The 24,529-nt window shown below is 43.6% G+C and overlaps 1 protein-coding gene across 3 annotated transcripts in view; it reads right to left on the minus strand.

The window, feature by feature from the left end:
- The window catches only part of LOC131591833 (serine/threonine-protein kinase 38-like), a 46,012-nt gene extending 21,771 nt beyond the window's left edge, over nucleotides 1-24,241 (minus strand). The window contains exon 1 of one of the 3 annotated variants that reach the window (XM_058862915.1): nucleotides 22,942-23,017. The gene's annotated coding sequence lies outside the window, so the exon portion shown is untranslated. Of the gene's footprint in view, nucleotides 1-22,912; nucleotides 23,018-24,150 lie in introns of those variants that run through there. The other 2 variants (XM_058862917.1, XM_058862916.1) reach the window with 2 other exon arrangements.
- Nucleotides 24,242-24,529: the final 288 nt, after the last annotated feature.

The raw sequence follows: 24,529 nt of genomic DNA on the forward strand, positions 1-24,529 counted from the left end.
TGCCTACTAGTTCACCCAAATTCATGCCACTTCCATAATGGAACCATTCCACTCCTGCTGCATCACCAGAATTACTTTAGGCTCCCTGGACCATGAAGAAGGTCATATTCAACCAGCTGGCCGCATTTAGCCAGAACTCCTCCGGCTGACAGGAGGAGTTCTGGCTAAAGGATCTTTCTGAAGGGCCTGGAACATCCCCAAGTGTGAGGAAGAAAGACATCAAATGGATGTAATCGACAGGAGCTGCTGAGCCCGTGGGACCAGGGCTTGGAGCTGCAGGAGTAGGGATGCCATATGTGCTGCCTGGCCCAGGAAATGAGCCTGTGCCTCCCGCAGGGATGGCTGAAATCCCAGCCTGAGCTCTCCTGATGCCAGCCCGGCACCTGCAGCACGGGGATAAGGACTTACGGATGTGCAGCAGCTGGGGAAAGTCTTGCCACCGGAGGTGAGAACAGCACAGAGGGGAGGAGAGGAGGGATGTTTCCCTAGGATGAAGGAGAGCAGGGAACAGCTACAGAAAGGGCAGAGCAGTCACATGCTATTGAACTGGAGTTTTCAAGAGATGTCTCCAAGCAAGTCTCTCCTGATCCATCACTGAATAGAATATCAGTCAGCTGGGATGGTCCTCTCCCTCCTGGTAGCATACACTTGACCCTTTTGTTCCTAGACCTTTCCTGATTGGGAAGAAGAGAAACGCCAAGCAGCACTGACTACAACTTCAATCTGTATTCCCATTTGTCACAACAGCTCTACATCAAACTCTGTTTGCCCGGAGTTTCCACTGTCTAAACCTCCACACCCAGATTCTGCTATACCACTGGTAACTCCAAACCCCACATCCTCTCTGGGGCACCTCTTGGCAGCTCCCACAGCCTGTCATTAATGTTTTTATTAAACCATTGGATTAAGTCTCCTGATAAGGAGTGCAAAATCACTGAGGCATCCAATCCCACCTGCTGCAGCAGCTCTGAAGAGGAGAGAGGGAAGAAATCAAACCAAATGGAGAACTGCTCTGCCCTGAAACATAGTACTTTGTGGGATCACTTTCTAATCAGGAAGGGATAAGAAGATAGAATCCAAGCCTCCTGCACAGGCAAGTCTCCTGCACAGCTCTGTCAGTAAGAAAAGCCACAGGATATGTCAAATCAGGCTGGGTCTACACTATCGAACTAATCTGAACCTAAGTCACACAATGGAAACATTTTTGTTTTTGAGGCCACATGTTACGTCATTACACAGTAGCCCTAGAATAAATTTACTCAGGACTCAGTGAGTACTTAAGTCAGGAAGCAAACCCCACATCCAATTCTGCCAGAGGGAAAAACACCTTTCTTCCACATGACAGAAGGATGGGTCTCCAATCTGGATTTACAATGTCAAGCTACACACATGTTCAGCAGGAGAGGGAAGAGCAATCCTCCCTCCAAAATGACATCCATTTACAGAAAGACTGATAGTAATTCTAATTTATCCACACAAGCATACCCCTAAAGTCCAGCACTTAGGAAGGCAGTTTGCTATTACAGTAAAAACCACCAAGTTTATTAAGTTTACATTTGACATTCCAAGAGAATTTGCCTCTTGAATCAAAGCCTCTGGATAAGGCAGATACCAAAACATAATTTTGCCTTTCAAAATTCCCATTGTTTCAGCATGACACTGAACTTGCTCCTGAAATGAAGTACAGAAATGGCATTTTTCAAGAATTAGGAAGTAAAAGAGGAAGGAGAGATGAAGCAAACACAGAGCACAATCAAGTGGGTACCTTCAGAAATTCCAGCTGTCACCACTGTGTCCAGAGCTGGGGCTCTTCTGGGTGAGAAGTGAGAGCAGACTCTGCTTGGCACCTTTCAGACAACACAGCCCAGCAACTCACCAAGCGGGGCACTAAAACCCACGGCTGACAAGGATTATATTCAAAAAATTACAAGAATTATATTTTAAAAATGAGGTGCTATCTAGGAAAGCAGCAAAGACATGGCAAAGCTTCGAGCACAAGCACCAGCCCTGCAGTCTCCAAACTGTTTGAATTCTCCTAAAGAGAGACAGGATATATATAAAACTGAAAAAAACCAACCCACCATACACAAATAACAGCATGATTCACACCAAGGAGCAGTGGGCAGGGCCAGACAAATGTAAAAAAACAGCCCAAAGCTCAGCGGGATGATGTGGTGGGACGTACTCTGAGCAGTTTCTGAGACATGCAGCCATTCGTGGGATGAGCAGAGAACAAAGATAAAAATGCCGTACAACAGCTGATAGTTCCAGGGAGAAACAGAAGGAGAAAGTACCATCAGCCCAGAGGGAAAATTACTTTCTGCACTACAGTTTCTGCTAGCACAGGTTTGGCAGCTGTGCTGTGCATATTTTCACCATCCAATTGTTTACACTGAACAGTTTATACTGTTTATACCGATCCTGTGGGGGATCACAGAATGGCCCGTGCTGGAAGGGACCTTAAAGCCCATCCAGTTCCAAACCCATACCATGGGCAGGGACACCTTCCACTATCCCAGCTTGCTCAGAGCCACATCCAAGCCTTGGACAATGCCAGCGATGGGGCAGCCACAACTTCTCTGGGCAATCTGTGCCAGGGCCTCACCACCATCACTGGGAACAATTTTATCCCAATATCCAATCTAAACCCTGCTCTCTGTCAGTGTGAAGCCATTCCCCCTTGTCCTGTCACTCCAGGCCCTTGTCAAGAGTCTCTCTCCATCTTTCCTGTGCGTTCCCTTCAGGCACTGCAAGGCCACAATGAGGTCACCCCAAAGCCTTCTCTTCCCCAGGCTGAACAATCCCAATTGTTCCCTCAGCCTTTCCTCCCAGCAGAGCTGCTCCATCCCTCTGATGCCCTTGGTGTCCCTGCTCTGGCCTGGCTGCAGCAGCTCTCTGTCCTTCCTGTGCTGGGCCCAGGGCTGGATGCAGCCCTGCAGGGAGGGCTCAGCAGAGCCAGGCAGAGGGGCAGAATCTCCCTCCTCTGCAACCCTGGGGCTCTGGGTGCAGCCCAGCACAGGGGCGTTCTGTGTTCTTTTTCTATAACCCACTTTAAATACAATTCCAAAGCTTTTGATAAACCTTCAGAAACCCCCAAAACTTGACAGGACGTTGAAGTCTCCAAGCAGCAAGGTGACAAGAAAACCCCACTAGTCCCACCTATGTCAATCATGGGCCAGTACTTTTCAACTCCTGGGGTGTGATATTAATTGTGTTATTTCTAAATACAGCTTTCTGTACTTAGAACAGAGTGTTGTCCAAAGTGCACTCATGACAACGAAAAAACCCTTCAGCTCAATAGGTTTTGACCTAACAGTCCCATTCCAGCCTCAGGATGATGTTAACTGCTGTTACTGAGATTCCTAATTATCAGATCAGCATGTTTGCCAAGCACTGCTCTGGGGTATGTTTCAAACAGAAAAATAAATATTTTGTTCCTCTATAATTCATGTTTTCAGTAATATCACCATTCACAAGCCTCTGTTTTATTTAATCTGCTACCTAAAGGAAGAAACATTCCCTCCCATATAAAACAATTTGGATATTTCATGTGCAGATTTTTCTTCAACATTATTGACATGACCAGATCCTTCTGACACCCTTCAATTTTTATAACAGTCTCCCTTTGGGAAGGGAAAACAAAATAATACTGCAATATGGCATCACTGACACCTGCATTTCATTTACCTTTATTTACATTATCTCCTTTAGCTTTCCTTACCCAACGTGCATTATGGCTGAACAAGTTTTGTTACTTTAATGTGCCAGAATTAATCATATTTGTTCTATTTAAAGTACCAATAATAAACTGAGTAAAATTAGCCCCATTAGAACAGGCTTTGCTATTTAAAAGCCAAAGATGTTCAAATGTTTTAGCCATTTTCAGTCATTCTTCCCCCATGGGGCATCTGGGTGAGGCGCCTGTTATAGTCCCAGCTAAAAGCAGAAAGTGCTCCATGACTCGTGAACCAAAAGGAGTGGACACTCCCTGTGCCTGATCCCCAGGGCTGTGAGAAAACCCTGGGGAAACACTGCCAGGGTTTTCTGGCACACAGGATTCAGGATGCAAGCACTGCACGAGTCCTGCAGCCACTGTGGTGATGGTGGTGGTGATGATGACACCCTGGGAAACCTGGGGGCCAGCAAGACCCAGAGAGCATTTTGGGGATGTCAGCATCCAGCTCCAACATGCTCCCTAAACCCCAGAAGATCTTAACGCACCCAAAAAAGATTATTTTCAAGATGGAGGAAGGTACTTTTCTGCTTTGAGGTAAATTCCTAACCCTCAAAACATCCCAAAATAGCAGTGTGGGGCTCTGATTAGAGCAGGCAAAAAATCCCTCTGCCAAAGAGCAGGAACCCCTCCCAGCCCAGGCCAGGGCTGTGTGTGTGCTGTAAGCTGGCACAAGCCAGGACTGTCTCTGAAAGGAGCCGTCCCATTTTCCATCCAACCATCTGTTTGCTTCCCTCCTGCTGCCACTCTGTGCTTTGCGCCAGCATGAGAAGCTGCACGACTCACACTGAGGAACCATTACCAGGCTGAAATAAATTATTTTTAAAATAGGTTGGGTGAGGCCGGTTTCACCTGCAGCAATTGACAAGGGCCACCCTGCCCTAGGCTGAGCACGCTTGGTCCTTCCCATGCAGTCCAAAAGCAGGAAATAAGAGGGCAAGGCCTCCTTGTCTTTTAATTTGGCTCACAGAAATTAATCTCAGAAATCATTCCAACACACCCACAGTAATTATAAGGAAATATTTCCTAATATGGAATAAAAACCAAATATTGGAGTTGTGCTGCACTCCAGGATTTCCTGCTATTCAACACAGCTGAGCAGCAGAAGTCTCCCACGAACAGCAGCCGAGATTCAGCTCTCTACTGCTTTCGACGAGCAGCAAGCGCAAATTCATTTCCCTAACAGGAAAAGGTACAGGCTGAAACTATGTATGGGTATACAAGAGTATACAGGGGAATATATGCATAAACTAAATCTACCTATACCAATGTAAGATACATAAACTATGTAACCTCTTCAGAGTTATCTTCTGTCCGCTTCAAGAAGCAAAGAAACTTTTGATCCAAACGTCACAACCTTGGCTTTCACAAACAATGGGAGACTGGCCATCTAAAGTTTAAAAAAGTAAATCCACTAATAAGGTCACTTCCACCTCAGCTCCACTTGCATCAGCCTTTGGTGATACAATTACATTCTTTAATCTCTACTGTCAATAGCTCTGTCCCAAAGTGAGGAGCACATTTCCAGATATTCCATACTTAAAACACTTACTCAGCACTGAAGGACATGCAATGACTTACCAAAATCCTCCTGAGCTCAGTTCTTTCAAATAACTCATATTATTTTTTTTTTAACTTCTTAAGACAATCCAGGCATTGGGGTTTAGCAGCGCCCACTCAAACTGCCTCACAGTGCATATGTGTGTGTGGCTGTGGGCAGGACTCCCCCAGCCACCCGAACCTCACAGAGAGAGGGGACACACAGGGGCTGTACTTTGGCTGCACCAGCGGGGAGGGAGGGCAAGAGCCAGGAACAGGAAGGGAACAGAGGTGCTGGTGTCTCCCCACACTGCTGTTTTCCAAGGAGTGCTCCAAGTGGGAGGTCAGCTCAGGACAACACTCTGGATGACTAAATGAAGCATGAGACCTGATGAGGGAACCAGACCTGCCGTCCCAAACAGCCACTCCTTTCTTCCAGTGTTTACCACTGGGTCCATTTTAATTTCCTGGGGACAAGAGAAATCAGTAGCTTGCAGGAAAGCCAACAGTGCTCTGCTGTGAAATAGCATTTCATACCTTGCTTCACCTCATTTGTATCTGTCCTTTCTCCTGGCTCTCCCACATTTCACAGCACTGCAAATCTTTATTCTCTCAGAAGTGTCTAAAAACAGGAAGCTCTTCTTACTTACTGTAGTAATTGCATTCCTGTGCACTTAAGCATTTTCACAGCTTTTAGCAGGTACTTGCATCCAGGTGTAAGAAAACATTGTTTTAAGACCTGTTATATTAACTGGCACAAAAAAGGGCCACGCTAAACACCTTGCTGCAATGTTTTGCATCATGAAATAATTACAGAGCAAGGTCAACAATCATAAAATCTGCTTCCTCCTCAGATACTGGTTTTCTGGATAAAGTCCTACTCAGGTCCAATGAAAAATATGTACAAGTTTCCAAAGGTAACAGTCACAGGGAATTTCTCTAACCTTTTAAAACCAAGAGGCACAAGTTAGGACAGGAGCAAAGAATAAGCAAGGAAGCTTCAACACAGCACCAGTATGAGTTTCAAGGAAACTGTATCTGTATTTTCAGATGTCATCCAAGAAGCTCTACTCTTAGATTTTAAGTATTTTATAAAGCCCTTCTACTTCCTAAGGAGGCTAGGGAAGCAGGACCTCTGGGAATTAGGAGGGACTCTTGCACTGGAGAGTGCTGGAGAAAAAGGCACCAAGTTTTCTTTTCCACTGATGCATGTTCAAATCCCTGACTCTTGCCAGGCTCTTTTTAGATCACATCAATCAAATTAAGTAATTACACATGATAAGTCTGTGCCAGGAAAGGAGCTGACTGCTAAATGAGATGCAGAACATCAGTGCCTGGCCATGGCCTGTGCAGTGCCTGCAGTCAGGGTTAATGAGCACAACAGATCACTCTAGCCCTGCAAAACTGTAAATGCAGGTAGTGTCTGTTGTCAGTGTACACAACACTGAAGAACAGATGTTTGCCCATTCAAATCCCACTACAGCACTTCATTCCTTTAAGTGGGATATTTGGAGCAGCAGATACCTGTTGGCACACAAAGCAGACTAACTTGGTGAGGGCCCAGAGACAGAGAAGTGTGTAGTTTCTTGATGTAAGAGATGAGTACATGGTACCACCCTCCTGGTGCCTGAAGCTGGAAAGCAGATTTGGAACGGTGGGGATGGAGCTGAGCCATACTCTTACCACCAAATCACCAGCACCAGAGGTGGAAAATGAAGCATTATCTCATAAAGGAACCATAATGACAACACCTAATCCCCACAGTGATAATAAGAATAACTGAGAAGAGAAAGCTTTACCATTGTGCCTTATTATCAGACTGGTATAAGGGAGAACAGTCAGTACAGCTGTGGTCTTATATTTCAACATTTCTATCACATTGACAATGTATACATCACAAAGATACAGCAAGTGCATAGCTGGGGTTTATCCTTCTGAGACTGAGAGGTTTAGGTAGAGAGGAAACAGCTCTTACAGAGGCAGACTGCCTTGTGAAATCCAAGAGTCCTCCTGCAGCCTCTCCTTCACGTCCCAACTGCTCATCTCCTCCAGGGCTGAAGGGCACCAGGAATGCTTTGTTATGACAGACTGCATGTCCACATGATCCCTCCCACATAACTGCATATTCACCCTTCCAGGAAGAGAGGAGAAAGGCAAAAAAGGAATTGCATGTAGGTGAAAGATTATGAGGTCTGTGACGGGCACTACCTCCCTGTTACCTACCAGCCTTGACCTGGGAAAGTTCACTCAGAATGGGTGTTGTTTTCCTTTAAATGAATCTCAGATATTTGATTCTATTATCTGGTTTCCAAGTTAAAGGAAAAGAGAAGCAAACCAGGGTGTGGATAAAAGCTCTGGATATATCCAGCTGCAAGGGAGGAAGAGGGAAAAGGAACAGAAGAGATCTGCTTAAGTTTCTATTAAGGCAGTATGTTAAACATGCATGAAAGAGTAAATTTCCAGACTAAAAATAAATAAATAAAATTTAAGAGCCCAGTTTCCTATGCTTTTCAAAATGAAATAGAGTATTTCTTTCTGCAAGAAAAGCATAAAAAGATGAAAAATTCTCTAGGAGCAAAGCTTTCCCACCAGGGATACCTTCAGAAGAGAAAACTTTGCAGCATGTCCTGAGGTCTAAACACTCTCTTGACTGAGAAGAAGAGCAGGACTTATCAGTAAAAGAAGGACTCTTCATGGAACAGGGGTCACCTCAAGCAAAGGAGAAGAAACACTTGTGTTCCTACAGGATGGCTCTCACTGCTCCTTTTCAAGGTGAAAGTCTCTACTGCCCTGTAAGGTGACCAAGTGTCATTGTGCCTCCATTTCTTTATCTGTCAAGTGCAGATAAATACAAGTGGAGCTACCTGCAGGAAATATGAACGGAAATACCAGTTTTCTACAAACAATGGGTCAAGATGGAGAGTGGTGGGTGGCAAATAAAGACTACTTTCAGGTAGTGATCTGAATTGCTTGACAAGTTGCATACAAGCAGCTATTTCCTATAAATAGTAACCAGAGAAAAACCCAAATAAGTCGTAGGAAGAATGAGGTCATTTCCACTTTTGAAGTATTATTTAACGTTAACATTTCCGTATGGGGATGGGCCCTATGCTCAAGGCCCTTACACAGAAAGGACAGACATTGCTGCCAAGTCCTGCTTCAAGGACTTGTCAGTGCAGGTCTACACTTGTTTCTTAGAAAGAAAGTCCCTTCCCCTCCACTGGGCTGACCCCTCAAGTCCCAGCCACACATTCCTACAGTTTTCCTAATAATGCAGTCACAGGCCAGTTAGGGCAACTCTGCAGCCTGCCAAAATCAAGCTACCAACAAGCCCATGCTCTTGTGAAAAGGAGACCATTCTTCCACAAGATTAGCAAATTGGTTTGTCCCATCCTCCAACTCCACAAATTCAGTGAAAGAGGAACAATTAAATAGGGACAGGCACAGAGGACAAGGGGGAACAGCACCATCCCGTCTGCAGGCAGCCAGACTTGGACTACATCCCAGTCAAGTTTGGATACACTTGTGGCAGTGGGAGGACAGGGCTGTCCCTTTGGACAGAGGCCATTTATGTCAGATTGGGTGCAACAGAAACCCCAGAGCCCAATGGTGACAACTGTTACACAAACATTGACTCTCACCAATGAGTCACATCCCTCTTGCCCCCACTTTGGCTGGCTCTGTTTAGCAATGGGCTGGTGGAGAGGAGAGCTGTGCAAAGCTCTCAAAACACAAGCTGTAACTACTTTCTGACATTCCCTTTACTTCAGACTGCAACAGTACAGAGCACAATCCATTTGATTCTGATGGAAACAGGGTGAGGCTAATCATGATGAACAGCTGAGTACCCATCCATGTGCTGCACTCTCCATGGATCACCCCAGTCACATTTACAAATTCTAGGAAGGGTCTGTACCATGTGCTGCTCCCATTTGCCTGATGAGCTATCCTAAGTCCTCTTGGGGCATTGTTTGGTTCCCACATGCTGGGCAAAGCCCAGCATGGACAGCAAGCCCAAACAGCAATGCTGAGCTGCAGCAGAAGCCCACTCTGCAGCAGACACAACTTGTACTTGAATCTGAACAGTTTTCTGGTCACTTAAAGACTTAAAGCAATGCCTGGCTCCTGATCTATGGAAACACAGCAGTAACATCTACTAAAAAGGCTCATCCTAATTTCTCACTCATTCCTTAATGCATCTCCTCTCAGTCTACCACTCTCCCAGAAGAGTTACCAGCTCAAATATCCTTAACAAAACCTCTAATGCTGACTTGAAGTGGTCAAATCCTGCAAAATAAAACCACATTAAATTGCTGTCATTTGCCAGTGATGCAAACACTGAAGTCATGAATATCTTGAGTTTTCTGTTTCTAATTGCAGATGATGTATGTACAGAGGAAGGATGCTCTTGTGGCTACAACACAGGAAACTACCTGAAGTAACATGATCTGGATTCTATTTTATTTCCTATGCGCAAAAACAAACCATACAGAAAGAAAAAGAAAACCTGTACTTAGGGTGTGCCTCAGTTACCCTACAAGAAAGCAAACGTCATTTGTGTAGCTGGCAGGTCATGTTAGGAGGTGTAAGGAGTTCATGGGCACAAAGGACTGAGGTCTTAAATATTAAGAAGTTATTAATTCATTCCGAAAATTCATTATTTGACCGAAAACATACGAGACATGTGGGCCCTCCTTTGTAAGTACACCTGTGTGAGCTGCCTATTTGAGGGCTGCAGCCAATCATGGATCTGTATGTTGTGGGCAAGAAGGGTGTGTGGCAAGATAAGCACCCGAGACAGCTTGCACTGTTCCAAAGACAGGGCTGAAATCTCACCATGAATTCAGAAACAGGGAAAATATCTGGGAAAGATCAACAGGAAGGACCACTGAATAGCAATGCTCTGCAAGAGGCCAAATTTGGTGATTGCATTTCCAAGCTGTGCTACAACATCCTTGGAGAAATGCTGCTCTTGTGAATCCAGCTGAGAGCATTCTTCCAATGACTACCCAGTCAATGTTTACATACTCTGTTGCCCATATGCAAATAACATTAATCAGCTGCCTTTTAAAGTACTGATAAATAGGCAACCTTTGGAAAGTTTTACAGTTTCCCAGTAAAGCCATGCGCAGTATCAGGAATGTGGTTTGTCACACTGATATAGCACAGGGTAAGGGAGAATGTCCCAATTTCACAAATCACAAGGAAGCAGCTGCTCTGCTCTATTATCTTCACTTCTGAAAATGCAAGGAGCACCAAAAAATAAACAGAAAGTAGTCTAATAAAGTAATTTTAGCAAAGAATAAAAAACATTTACATCTGTGATTCCTCAGATGATTAATTATTGCTTCAATTGAGCCTTAAAATACATTTTAACTTGCACTCATTTACAAAATAAAAAGCAAGTTAAATCCCTTATTTGATAACTACTCCTAGCAGTAAGAAAAGGTCTGGGAAAAACAAGCACTTCTTACTCCACAGGTTATGCTCCATTGATACTGAGCCTTACCTCCCTAGCCTAGATCCATAATAAAAAATTCATTACTCTCCCCAGATCTAAGATGGTAACTCAGGGCTGGAAGCACAATCTGGAGGCTAGTCTACTTTTTTTTTGTTTGGTTTTTTTTTTTTTTTTGCATTCTCTTGGGTAAAATTTTGTAAAACAAATTATGGAAATTTCAGCAAATCCTGAAAGCACAGGGAAGCTGCTCTACTGGCAGCCTTCAGGAGGGAAGGTGTGCCCTCCCTCTTCCCAGCATGCCCAAAGCTGCAAAGGTCTCCTGGGGTTGCTGGCAAGCCTCAAGCTGCTTTCTTATCCTCTGGGTTATCCCTTGTGTTAATAATGCCAGAAAGGATCTCCATCTTGCAATGAACTGGAGCTGCAGGCTTTATTCTGCTTCCCTGTGTCATGTACCTTCTTCCCAGCCCTCAAGTAAATTATGTTTTGCCCCTTTAAAATATTTCCCAACAAGATCTTGAGGTACTTTAAAAACTGAAACATAAAACACATGATCTTGATAATGCGAGTCGGCAAGCGTATCACCCAGACTGAGAAGGAAACGAAGCAAAGCCTTCAGTCCTGGCAGGATTTTGAAGGTGTAGGAGCAAGGGAAGATCCCTGAGTAGTAAGAAGTATCTGCAGCAGCCTGTAGGGAACAGACCCCTTCCATTTAGTAGCAGGAATATATCCTAGATAGCAGAGAATCCTGGAGTCATCATGGGTGGAAAAGACCTGCAAGATCAAGTCCAGCCCTTGACCAAACACCACCATGTCAACTCAACCACAGCATTAAGTGCCACCTAAAATCATTTCTTGATGATGAAATGATTTTCCAAGGATGGTGAGCCACACACACTGACATAGCACTCTCCACATACAGTTCTCAGAAAATGCAGACAATTTGAGTCTGATTTCAAAAATGCAGAAAGCAAGGCATAACAAAATTAATCAGAGCCACCAAAAACTAAATTAAATTGAAAATTAACTATGCACCACCAGCATCTGAGGCACAAAGATTAACTTGCAGAAGCTGCTAAAAACCTGAAGGAAAAGTTGAGACACAGTACCAGTGCATTAGTTCTGAATCTCACCTTGAGTTTAGTATTACAGTCAGATCAGGTCAGTGCTGGGCAAAGACAGGCTGCTCCTCTGCCAAGGCTTCACACAGACACACATTTGAAAAATAAAGTGTGTGCACTTCAGGAACATAAAAATGCTTTATGGAATCCTATTTTTAACACTAAATGCCACAATGGACTATGGGAAAATCTAGAATTACCCCATGAAACAGAAGAAAAAGCTCAGTTGACCTGAGTCCAGGGATTTTTCAGAGGTGCAACTGCAGAGAATCACAGGAGCCCTGGGGCTCTCAAAGCTGCTGTTGAGGGAACACATTCTTCACGCTCTTCTGGAGAAAAACAAACAGATCCTGACCACCTGCTGGCAAAACAAAAGGAGGCTGGGAATTCACAATCTCTTGTGTGCACCCGAAGGGATATTTGACAGAAGTGAACCCACTAGATCCTGTTACTGTCGACATTTCATCTGCTACAGGGAGCTACTCAGAACACACAGCAGTATCAGGGTGTTCATTCGAGGCAGCACCACTGCAAGTCCACCTAGGCCTTCCCTGCACCCGTGTTTTTCTCCATCTGTAGTCACCCTAACAGGAGACAGAAGCAAACAGCTCTTCCCAGTACTTTTCCAAGTCCACTGACTACCCAGGACAGTTAAGATGTCAAACTGCCTTGGATATGCAACTTTTAAACACTCAAGAACAGGTAGATGAATCCTGCCTGGCATCTGACACAATTTCAACTCTTATTGTGATGAGGATATCTGGAATGAGTCTTTGGATTCAGCAGTTTGCTTCTCCTCATAATCTCCAAAGCCTCTAACTGTTGGCTATGCTTGTAACAGATTTCTCAAGCGCCTTTAGATAGCCATCTTCAGCAAACAGTCCTACAGCAAACAGATTTCACTTTCAGTTAAATTATGTTCCAAAAGCCCAATGAAACAAACAAAATAGGTGGCATCCCTCCTCCCCATCTGCACCACAGGACACTGGACCCTCCAGCAGAAGAGGGCCAGGCAAATCTGTAATGTGGATAGGCACAGCTCCCACCAAATTTAGGACAATTTGAATCCAACTGTGGCTTGAGCATCTTATGATTTTTACAGCCTCTAACTCTGGGCACCTTACAGACAGTAAAAATATTCTCCACAAAAAGAAAGAAGATGAAGATCTGAAGCTTTATATATAGTGTTTGCTAAAAATACCTCTTTGGAGACATCCCTTGCCAAATAGGTGCCAAAACTTCAAAGGCTGAATTACCATGTTGAAATATTTGAAATGCAACTTGTTATGTTTCTTGTGAGGCATGGCTGGCAGGGAGAGATGGCATCTTTCAGCTCCAAGACCTGGTCCAGGCAGTAGCTGGAAATAACTCTTTGATGGCTTACATGAAATGAGTCAAAGGATCTCAGTCCAGCTTTCAGCAAATTAGGAACCACATCACGAAAGCATCTGTAAGAGTCACTTCCTTTGTTGATACCATTCTAAAAGCCAAGGATTGAATAAGGTAGGGAAAAATAATTATCCTCCCTCAAAATAGCACTCTCCTTCAAAACACAAACTGCTTTTATCCAGCATCTTTTGTGAAAGTATCCCAGTGCATTTTTACTAACTATAAACTAATCTATGTATTCCTTTAATACCTGAAACCTAACACTTGACCAGTAGTAAAGCCCAAGACCTGCTGGCTTCCAACATGCTAGAACCATGCAAAGGGAGAGTAGGAAAACTCCCATTCCACATTCTAACTGTATTTCTTTCTGGAGCCAACAAAAGTTTCAGAGCTCTCAAGCATTTTTCTTTAAGAACATTTAGCACAGAAACAGAGGTTCACCTTGAACCAACCACTTCATTTCAAATAATTCAATCATTAGTTGTATTTGTTTTGTATCTTGCTAGTAAAAGGGCATAAAGCAAGCAAGACATATTTAGAAAACTATGTACCAATATTTTAGATTCTGCTTTAAGAAAACAAAGTAATTTTAGCTGCATGTGTCACAAGCACAATTCAGAGCAATAGCTTTGAAAGTAGCAGTCAATTCCATTAATTAACTGGAACTTTTTGCATTGGGATGGCACAGGGTAACTGAATCTAATCACTCAATATTAGGGGATTGGTGCTGCTCAGTAAATTGAGATGCCAAGTTGAGCAAAAAGAATGTGTTTAATTCAGAGATGAAAAGCCTTCTGAATTTTGGTGCTTTGTAAACAGCTGCTAAACTGATTGAACGATGCCTGTGAAGTACACAGGGTCAAATGTGGTCAGTACCTCAAAGAGTACCACATTTCAATATTGAAAAAACACTCATGAAAAACATCTCAGTACACTCACATCTGCCTAGCACTTCAAAAAGTGTCCTAACTATCCACAACAGAGGCAGGATTATTCTTTGTCAGTCCCCTCTCCCTAAAAGCCGATAAGAATTATACCACCAAATTCAAAATGGGTAGTAGATTTATTAAAAAATAAATAAATAAAAAAGAGGTTTCTTGGTTAGAATTAGCATTGACTGAGGTACCAAAGGAAATCAAGAATTAGAAGAAATTCTTAGGTGTTTATTTTACTCACACATTAGTCAATGCCATTAACCTGGAAAGCCATTGGAATGCATTCAGTAAAGCTTCCTTAGCTAAATTTTGTTTCATTAAAGACCCTGCAGTCAGGGTCAAGCACAGACTACATTCCTGATCTATCCAAGTAAGAGAAAACTGAAAGGAAGAGCAAAGGCAGGTGCTTGCTATAGCATAGGACAAAAAGCCCCTGTTTCCCTGTCCTGATGCACATTAATACTGGCAGCCCACTTGTGTCAGTGACTTCATCCTGTAAAACAGGTGCTTTGTTGACAAGATCATCCCCACCCCTGAATAGAAGGAAGCTGCACCCAAAGCACCAATTCAGATGTTCCAGACAGGAGTCTGGCCTTCCTTCCAAGACAAATATGGAGCATGAGCTGCATTGCTCCTACTTGGGGTTTACCAGTTTGCAATATCTGAGGAGGATTTACTTTAGGATTCAAGAAGGGGGGTGGGTTAATTAACCAATCTTTGTGGCAAAACCCAGCCTTGCCTTGGCAAGCAAGTGAGGGAGGGAAAGCACTCGGATTCCACACTGACATGTGAAAATCTCATCCTGCAACTGCATTCTCCAGCCGCACACAGGCAGATGCAGATTCATTCTCCCTAATGTCCTAAGTAAGGATATAGAAGCTTTTATCTTCTCAGTCTGTACATCTTTAAAGATGGCACGACCGATGAGGAGCACTTCAGCAAAAGAACCAAGAAAATACATTTATGCTCTGGTTCTCAGACTGAGAAAGTTATAGGCATAGAAAAATAAGAAAGACGCTGTCAGGACTAATTTCAAAAATTAGCTTCTATAAGGAAAAAAATACAAATAACACTAACAGCTTCCAGTTTCTTGGATTTGTTTTTTTCCTTAAAGCAAAACAGTATAAGCAAAATTGTTGTTATAATTCTTCTCTTGCAGCCTGTGTTCCCTAAGCAGCACAAGCTCATTCTGTGTGTGGGGGTCAACACCTGAAACTGGACTGAACCCTAAACAAAACCAAAATTGGCTTTCTAAATATTGCTGCTTGTTTAACAAAAAAGGCAGATAGAAAATTAGCTAAAATTACTTATCTTTATTAGAGTATAACAATTTCCCCCTCCCCCAATTACTTCATCATTATTTCCTTTTTCTTTTTTGACCTTCCACTCTGATTTCAATCTTTTCAAATGCCAAGATCCAAAGTAGACATTAAAAAGTAAGCACGTCCATTGGTCGTTCCCCAAATGTTCATTTTGACTGTAAATATTTTTTTAAAGAGCAGAATGTTATTTTGCTTATTTAAACACAAAAAGGGCAAACATATTTTTTCTTTGTATCCTCACAAAGGCCAGAGTTTTGCATCTTATTAAGGACCAAAGGTGAAAGGCAGCAGTATTTTTGGCAGGCTCCAAGGAACCTCTTTGCAGCAGAGGTGCTCAGCAAAGTTATTCTGCCAGCAGCCAGGCTGCAGCACAAGCTGTGAGCAGCAGCTCCAGTCAGTGCTGTAGGTCAGTGTGTATTCAGACAGGAGAAATTCTCTATTCCCTGGTTTTGGTGATACAATGCTCATCTCTTTCTCCTGAACTCTGAAAGGGATTTGTTCTTTCTTTTTTCGTGTGCCACTACAAAAGTGGCTTACATGTCTATGAGCAAACACAAACAGTTTGCATGAATCAGATGCCCCTTGGGATTAAACGGGGCTTAAAGACATCTAAGTGTGAGCCTGAGACTCTGGAATTATGAATGAACCCCAGCTGCCAGCGACAATGCTCACAAGCTTTCAGCCTGACCTGGGAGCAGGGAACAAGGCAGGTTGTAACTCACATGCCTCCTGAAAAACCAAGTGGAAAGTTCCTTTAGGCCACCCTACAGCAGCATCAGTGCCACAGATCCTCATGGAAGAAGCTGGGATAAGAGCTGAAATACATTAACTTAAATATCTATGTATTGGTCAAGCCCACCGGCACATCCATAGCCTGAAATTCTCTGCATTGATCATATGCCATTCATTTCACATTCCTCATCATGACAAAGCCCAAAGCAAGGCTGGGAAGACAAGAGCACACATCATCATTCCTGTCACAAGAAACTAACTTCACTTGCATCTAAGTTACATGCCAGGTATAACCAACCCTTTGGAAGTGCCAGGATTTACCTGCTCAAACTGATTAGCTGGTAAACACATTCTAGTCCTCACCTGGACAGCTCCATCCTTCCATGTATGACTACCACACCAGCACATGATGAATCTAAGGATTCATCTCACAGATTTGTTCTCCTGTAAACTACCATAGCTACATGGCCTCAAATATTGGAGATGACTTTGCACCTGGGGCTCAGAGTGACTTTAGTGTGTTTCTTCCTGTTGAAGGAATGGATGAATGTTGCCTGCAAACACTGTTCATTACTGAGAACTAGAGCAGTCAAGAACTGGTGCAGTGTAAGAAAGGTAAAAAATTTTCCAATTTCTTTGAAGATTTGCCAGCAAAGTATGAAAATTCATAGCATTCCACTTTGTTCTTTTCCCTTTATCACTGGCTCATGGGAGGGGAAAAAAAAACCAAAAAACCAACAAACAAGGAGAAAAGAGAAGAAAAATATTTAACAGGCAGAAGAATCCCCTTCTGTATTCCCTTCATCTTACAAACAACTGCTATCGTTTTTCCAGATCTCCTTCTCAAAATCTTCCTGCAATTCAATCTCTTACCTGAAACTATTTCTGAAGATGCTCATTCCTACTACCACAGTCCCTCATAACACAGTGATTTCCAGCCTGTGGTCCAGAAGACTGGGAGACAAATGATGGGCTGGGAATGTGTTGTGCCTTGACAGCAGTCTGGGACTCACTGGACTTGGGAACCACAGCCTCAATCTCTGTTGCTTATTGTCATTTTGTCCAACTTCAACTTCACTTTTATTTCACAAAAAATAAGCAACTTACAGAACATTATTCCAGGTGTTCTTAACATAATTGTTAAGAATCTGTTTGTTGTTTTCTTTTTCTTTAAAGGAAAAAAAAAACCAAGAAAAGTTTCTGATTCCTACTTAGGCAATTGTGCAGTGAGGTCACCATATTCAGACTACAAGTGGGCTAAGATGCTCAAGTGATACAGACTTCATATGATCTCTCCGTCTCTGTTAAACTAAACACAGAGCAGGAGTGTCCATACAATAATTAACCATAAGAGGAACCATCTAATACACTTCAACATAAAGTGGTCTTTTATACTCTTTGCTCGCAAGAAATTTAAGAGACAAATTTATGAAGAACTCCTGTTTTAGTAAACCGCAATTCTCTGCCCTTAAGTCACTGTTTCCTAAGACTATCTACCTATGGCTGTGATGGGGAAGGACTAAACAATAAGAGTTCATTAGAAATTGTGTATCATCAGGGTTGGTTAGTTTCTCTCCTCTCCCCCCAGTAAACCTGAATATTAATATTTCCTTTCCTACAGCATTCATGGAAATGGAGCTACATGCTATAACTTCATGAAGTGAAAGAAATGAACTATCAGCAAACAGATTAGTTTAGCAAGAGACATTCTCTTTAGGCACAATAAAATTTGATTTACACAAGTGGAATACGGCAAGTCAGTCAAAGAACAGCCACTCACCAGTTCAACCAGAGCTCATTATCACTTTAGTGGAACCAATCAAGCACAAACAAAACCTGAGTAAGATACACGTTAATTACACCAGAAATTATAAAATTGCTTTCTTTCACCTTATCTTGAAAGTCAGAATTTGCTGTGATGCACTTGACTGCCTTCCAAGACATGCAACAATAGGATCTGCACCACAAAGCAACCTTACTTCAGAGAACCATGGAATGGTTGGGGTGGAAGGGACCTTAAAAGAGCATCCAATTCCAGTCCCCTATCCCAGCTTGCTCAGAGCCACATCCAACCTGGCTTTGGACAATGCCAGGGATCCAGGGGCAGCCACAGCTTCTCTGGGCAACCTGTGCCAGGGCCTCAGCACCCTCACAGGGACAATTCCTTCCTGATAGCCAACCTAAACTGACTCTCTGTCACTGTGAAGCCATTGCCCCTTGTCCTGTCACTCCAGGCCCTTGTCAAGAGTCTCTCTCCACCTTTCCTGCAGGCTCTCTTCAGGCACTGCAAGGCCACAAGGAGGTCACCCCAAAGCCTTCTCTTCCCCAGGCTGAACAATCCCAATTCTCCCAGCCTTTTAAACTGTCTTGCTAAGTCTCACCAAGAGTATTTGCTACTCCAGTGTCTGATAAGCAACAGTCATTACTGCACTAAACAGGAACGTGCTTTAACAGCTGCATGTTACCTGTCTGTACCAGCCATGGCTGTCATTGCTGAATGACTGCGTCCTACAGAGAACCTCGTATGCAGAATACAAAATTCCCTTATAGTTCCAGATTTTACAGCTTGTTAAATGATACTTTTAATTACTGTTAAACAGGCTTCATTCTACATATCCAGTTGCTACTGTTTGAAGAAACAGGTACTCCCACTAAATCCTTACCTTGTGATTAAATTTGTTCTCCTTTTCTGCTCTGCGAACACCACAGAGCACAGAACAGAGGAATCGTTAACTTCAAGAAACAGCTGTCTTTAAACAAAGCAGTGCAATGCTTTTGTCTGGGAAGCTACTAATGTAAGCTTTCCTCTTCACACAGGACTCAGCAGGCTAAAAATTAGTGACATTTTAAGTAGAACAATTCTTTCATCATCAGGCTGATATTTGGCTGCCGTTCTGGTTGCCTCCCTTATAAGGCACCAACAAGAGGGAAGGGCAGGGAACACATTATGCAACTGTTCACTGTAAAAAGTAATTAAAAGAAATTTTAAGAAATGTCTGTAATAAACACTTTTCCAATATACAAAAGACAAAAGGAGTCTGATACCATTGGCCTAAGGTTTGCCATTTCTCCTGAAAGGAAAGGTTTTCCTCAGTTTTTATGGGAAAGAGTGGAACACTGAAGCCTGTGAACTGCCCCTGCCTTCTCCAGAGTCTGGTTCAAATCTAGCTATTCACCCAAAGAGACAGCTCTGCATGGGTAATAAAGGGGTAATACTGGAACACCTGCATCCTGTCCCCTGCTCTGTGCACACCTGTGATCCATGGAAATCTAAAATATCTAATTCCAAGTTCAGCTTCAAACAAGAATAAGGGGATTCTGCGATGAGGCCATCCACATCTTGGCTGGTTTGTACACAACAGCCCCCCTGCAGACAAGGAAATTTCCTTTGGAATTTACCTATCAGTTCAGCAGTAAGTAGGTTTTTACCAGTGAAGTCCTAAAAACACTGAGACTTTCTGCCCAAAGAACAGACTCAAGAGACTCCCAAGTGGCAGTGATCTGGGAGGAAGAGGCCCCTTCTGTCCTTTGGAGGGCTCTCAGTGATCCTGGAGGAAGCTCATGGCACAGCACAAGCATGCCAGAGATGCAGTCTCCCTCTTTGTTGTGTCAGGAGCCCCCTAAGCACACACAGCTCACTACCTGTGACAAGCTGCTCCTGCCAAGCCCCTTTCCCTTGTTGCTTCTGCCTTCAGCAGTCATTCAGGGTACTCAGGTGTCTTACTGAAGAGATGACTTTCATTCCCTCCTCATCCCTTGGTTATGGGAATGGAGGCTGTGACTACTGCCCTTGCCATACACTCCTGTGTACAGAAGCTGAGCATCTTTGCAACTCCTATGGTTTGGTGTGACCCAGTATCTTCATTTTAACTGCAACCAACTAATGCACAACTGTGTTTCTCATAAGCATTATTCTACTCCAGCGAATAGAGTAAAAAAGGCCTTCAAACAAGTACAACTTTCTGGGAAGGCCAAGTTTTCCAAGTGTTTGTCCGGGGGCTGGTCAGTTGGGTTTTGTTTTCTTACCAGGAGGTTTAATTGCTAAAATACCTTGGCACATTTTATAAATGCAGTACTTAATGTGACATTACACACAGTGCTCTCGGAATTGTAAACAGCTTTTTATTACACAGAGTAGAAAAAGGTTTCACAACTTTTCATCTGGTCAAAGATAAAAATAATTTTTGTTTCCCCTTCTGTGGAAGGAAATTTAACACACTCCAATATGCCAAGGTCTTTGCTAAGGCTGGAGCTCCTCTACAGCAAGTCAGTGATCACAGGCTCAAACTCTGGAACATGAGAGACGTAGCTAATATAAGTTGCAATACAGTAAACACTCTTCTTCTCCCATATAGATTCGAGTTATCCCTTTACTTCCTCCCTCCCATCCATTCTGTCACCTTTGATAAACTCCATCTGTTTGCACAACCTGCACACATCAAACTATTACTTCATCTTGGCTGTTCCATGTTACTAAAAGGTGAATAGTTGATTCTCTTTTTACTAATTCAGGACATTCTCACTCTTGTGAAATCCCATAAACCCAGGCTACCATTTTAACCAACCACTGCTCCTTTCACTAGTAAAAACTTAAAGACAACTGTTCCTTTGACAAACAAAATCCCACAGAAGTAGTCTTCCAAATTCTAGGTATCTCTTTTCTTCACATTCTGAGCAGTTGTAACTCCCATAAAACCATGGGTCAGCTAACAAATTTACAAGTTGGTAGGTAAAAATATTAAAGGCATACAAAACAAAGTTTCAACTCTACAGTTTAAACCAGAATATGAAATCCAACACCAAAATGACCAAGAAATCAGAAAATCAGATATTTGAAGCATAAAAATTAGTATTCTTTCCTGATCCACTGTTTTCCTTTGCTTTTTTAATCTGTAAAAAGTAATGAGATATCAATGCATGCCTTACAATATTACATGATTTCACAAGGCAGTATTAACTATGACAACTGCCCATTTTAATGCTTCCCATACTGATCAAATTATTAATTAATTAAAAGCTTTTCTTGATAATTTATTTCTTCTCCTAGCTCCTGTTTTACATGGTTAAGAGGAAAATATTGTATTACTTCCCCATACAAATACAGGAGCAGTGGTACTGCCAGAAGTTATTCTGTAGTTTTAAACTACAGACTTGCAGAATTTTCTGTACCAATCAAATTATAAAGTCTGCTCTGCTGCATTTGACAACTGATTTCTGAGTCTTCAAGACAAGACTGCCATCTTAAATACAATTCACTATTTAAATTCATAACACGAAATAAATAACTCTTCCCTGAGTTCCTACCCCACAACATGAAATTGGCTTACCCCAGTGTAACAAATTTTTGCACAACAAAAGCTGTTATTTTATCACCAGACTTAGAGAAATTCTGCACCAACCCATCTCAAAAATTAGACTCCAGTTATTTATTAAACCCATATTTTCAAGCCACAGCAATGCAATTACCACTAGTGGCAGGTCTGCTCTAAGTGCAGCTATATGTTGAAATGAGCAACAAGAAAAGATTAAATCATTTTGTGGACAATTGTATGTTTGATTTATGTCAACTGCCATTACCCTAAGACACAAAGCCTCTTTCTGGGAGACTAAAAGCGAACCATTTACCATATAATATCAGCTTAGCAGGCTTTGTGCTGATGAATATTGCATTTAGAGAAGCAATTCTTTTCATAGCAATTTCCATGTCTACTCTGCATCTCCTGGAATACAAATATCAAAGTTTATCAACTGGCTTCACATTTTAACTAATGCTCAGCTTAAACTTGGTGGGAAGAACATTTTTATTGGAATAAACATGGACTGAGCAAAAACTGAATCTGTAGGGAGAAGATAAGCTTTGAAAGCAAGACAAACCCAGCGGACACACACAGTGACTAAGCTCCTTGTGGTCACCAGTCTTGGGGTTCAAGAGCCATCCCAAACTACAGCAGTAACCTAAATCATTAAAAAAACTCCTGCCCACCATTCAGCCTTCAGGGACAAAAAGACAGATGAGCCAAGGGAGGCTACACAGAACTCCTGAGAAAAAACAGGTAAGCAAATCTCAGCCACAAGCTCTGTGCATGCACTGAACTCCAGTGTGACATCTCATACCGTTCCTATCCAGGAGAGTCCAACCAGGGAGTCCACTGTGGATCAGACCCCGCCAAGGTCAGCACCAAAAAGCTCACACAAGCAGGTCCACAACAGATCATCTGACAGAAATCCAAAATTTCTATTCCCCTGGGAACATTCCCTCACCAAGAGCATAGGCCTGGTCCAAGTCCACAGCAAGTTAATGATGGGGTATGGGTTTGCTGTTTGGATTTTTTTTAAGACAGACTAACTTTCTGGAAAAAAAAGGGCCGAAGGAAATACAGTAAGATACCTATCCTCTGTAAATATTTGCTTCTGAATTCTGCTTAGCTAGTGGCTTGGGATTTGTTGTCCCCTGAAACACTTGAGAAATAAATGTTTAGAATTTTTTAAAGCTCTGTTAAGCAAAAGTATTTAAACTGAACATACAGTATGCCATGAAAAACAAATGAGTTCACAGAGCTATGCAAATTTATTTGACTTTTTCTATCCAATAAATTAAAAAAACCAACAGGAAAACATGTCTGCATATGGCACAAAAGGTAAAATTGCAGCAATTCTATTGGATACAGTAACAGATTTCTCACATGCAATGAGGGTGCCCACGGATCATCACCTCTTAGGTCAGTAGCCTGTGGGCTCCTATTTGTTTCCACTCTTCAGAGCAAAATTAAAGCTGACATTTTTTCATTCCCGAGGGATAAAGAATGAAAACAATTTTTCAGATTCCTGTGTATATTCAGGCATCTTTCATGGAGCAGCCACAACAACTTAGCAAAATTTATTAGCCTTATAAAAAAGATCCTTCTGCTTTAAGTGACTTCAAAAAACTGTAATCAGAACACTGAATCAGCATACCTGACAAACCCCAAAATCTACAGTCAACCAAAATCTCACTGCCCTCCAAAAAGAAGGTAAAAGCAAAACCAATACATCCCACCAAATATCTTACAGGAAACTTCTCTTATAAACTAAAAATAATCAAACGTAGGCATTGCTTTTGATTCAGAGGCTACAGCAGGCTCATTTATTCCCAGTCTGGATTTTGCAAGAAGCCAGGTACATCAGCAGAGGCACGCGTGTGAACTCTTCTATTCTAACCCAAAGCGTTCCAGATCAAGTCAAAGCAAACAACAACTAAGTTCTTAGCATTTAACTTTTACCTGAGTCAATGAGAACTGTCTGAAGACACAGAGCACAAGCCGGACAGCCAATTCACAGGGGCCTCAAACCCAAACACCTCCGGCTCGGCAGAAGGTTTGGGATTTGCTCCTCCCGCGAGTGGAAACTTGTGAAGGTTGTTTGCTTTTCTAAGCGCATTACGGAGATAATTTCGTCCCTTTATTTATTTATTTCTAAACAAGGCAGGACACCCTTAAGCCCAGAGCCACGCTCTGTAGCACGAGTACAGCCCAGCCCTGACCCTCACGGCGGGGTCTCCGCACAGCCCCGGCCCTGCTCCCCACTGTCCCCGCACCGACACCCCCGGGGGCACCTCCTCCTCCCAGCCGGCGGCAGAGGGACAAGTCACCCCGCCAGCAGCCAGACAAGCCACCCCAGCGGCTGCGGGAGGAGTCACCCGAGGGGCAGGCGGGCGAACTGCCCCGCAGCCCCGATCGTCCCCGCAGCCGAGGCTGAGGCTGCGCTCCCACAGCCTCCGCGGCGATGGCTGCTCCTGCTGCCTCACGGTGCGGGGGGGAGGAAAGAGGGAAGGCAGGGCGAGATTCCCAGTCTCCAGCGGCAGCGTGCCAGTGCCGTTTCCGCGGGCAGCGCCGGGGCGGAGGGTGCCCGGTTCCCCTAGGACCCGGCTCGCCTCAGGACTCACCTACCGCCCGGTCCGAGCGCGGCGCCGCCCCCGCGCTAATGGCAGCGGGCGGGCCCGCGGCGGGGGCCGATGTTTACCCGCCGGCTCTCGCGAGAGCCGCGCGCCGCCGAGCCCCGCTCCGCCATTGGTCGCGCCCGCCGGCGCGCGTCCCCCGCCCCGCCCAGCCCCGCCCACCCCGCCCAGCCCCGCGTCCCTCTGCAGCGGCGGCCGGGCTGGGGCGGGAGGGGAAGGGAGCGTCGCTGCAGCCGGTGCTGCTTCCCCGCTCCAGTGGGGCCATCCCGGAGCGCTCGGCACAGGATTGTGTCCAGACAGCTCTGGAGTATCCCCAGCGAGAGAGACTCGCCATCCTCTCCGGACTCGGTCACTGCCCAGGACAGAA

The sequence above is a fragment of the Poecile atricapillus genome, chromosome W (genome assembly GCF_030490865.1).
Source record: "Poecile atricapillus isolate bPoeAtr1 chromosome W, bPoeAtr1.hap1, whole genome shotgun sequence".
Classification (NCBI taxonomy): Eukaryota; Metazoa; Chordata; class Aves; order Passeriformes; family Paridae; genus Poecile; species Poecile atricapillus.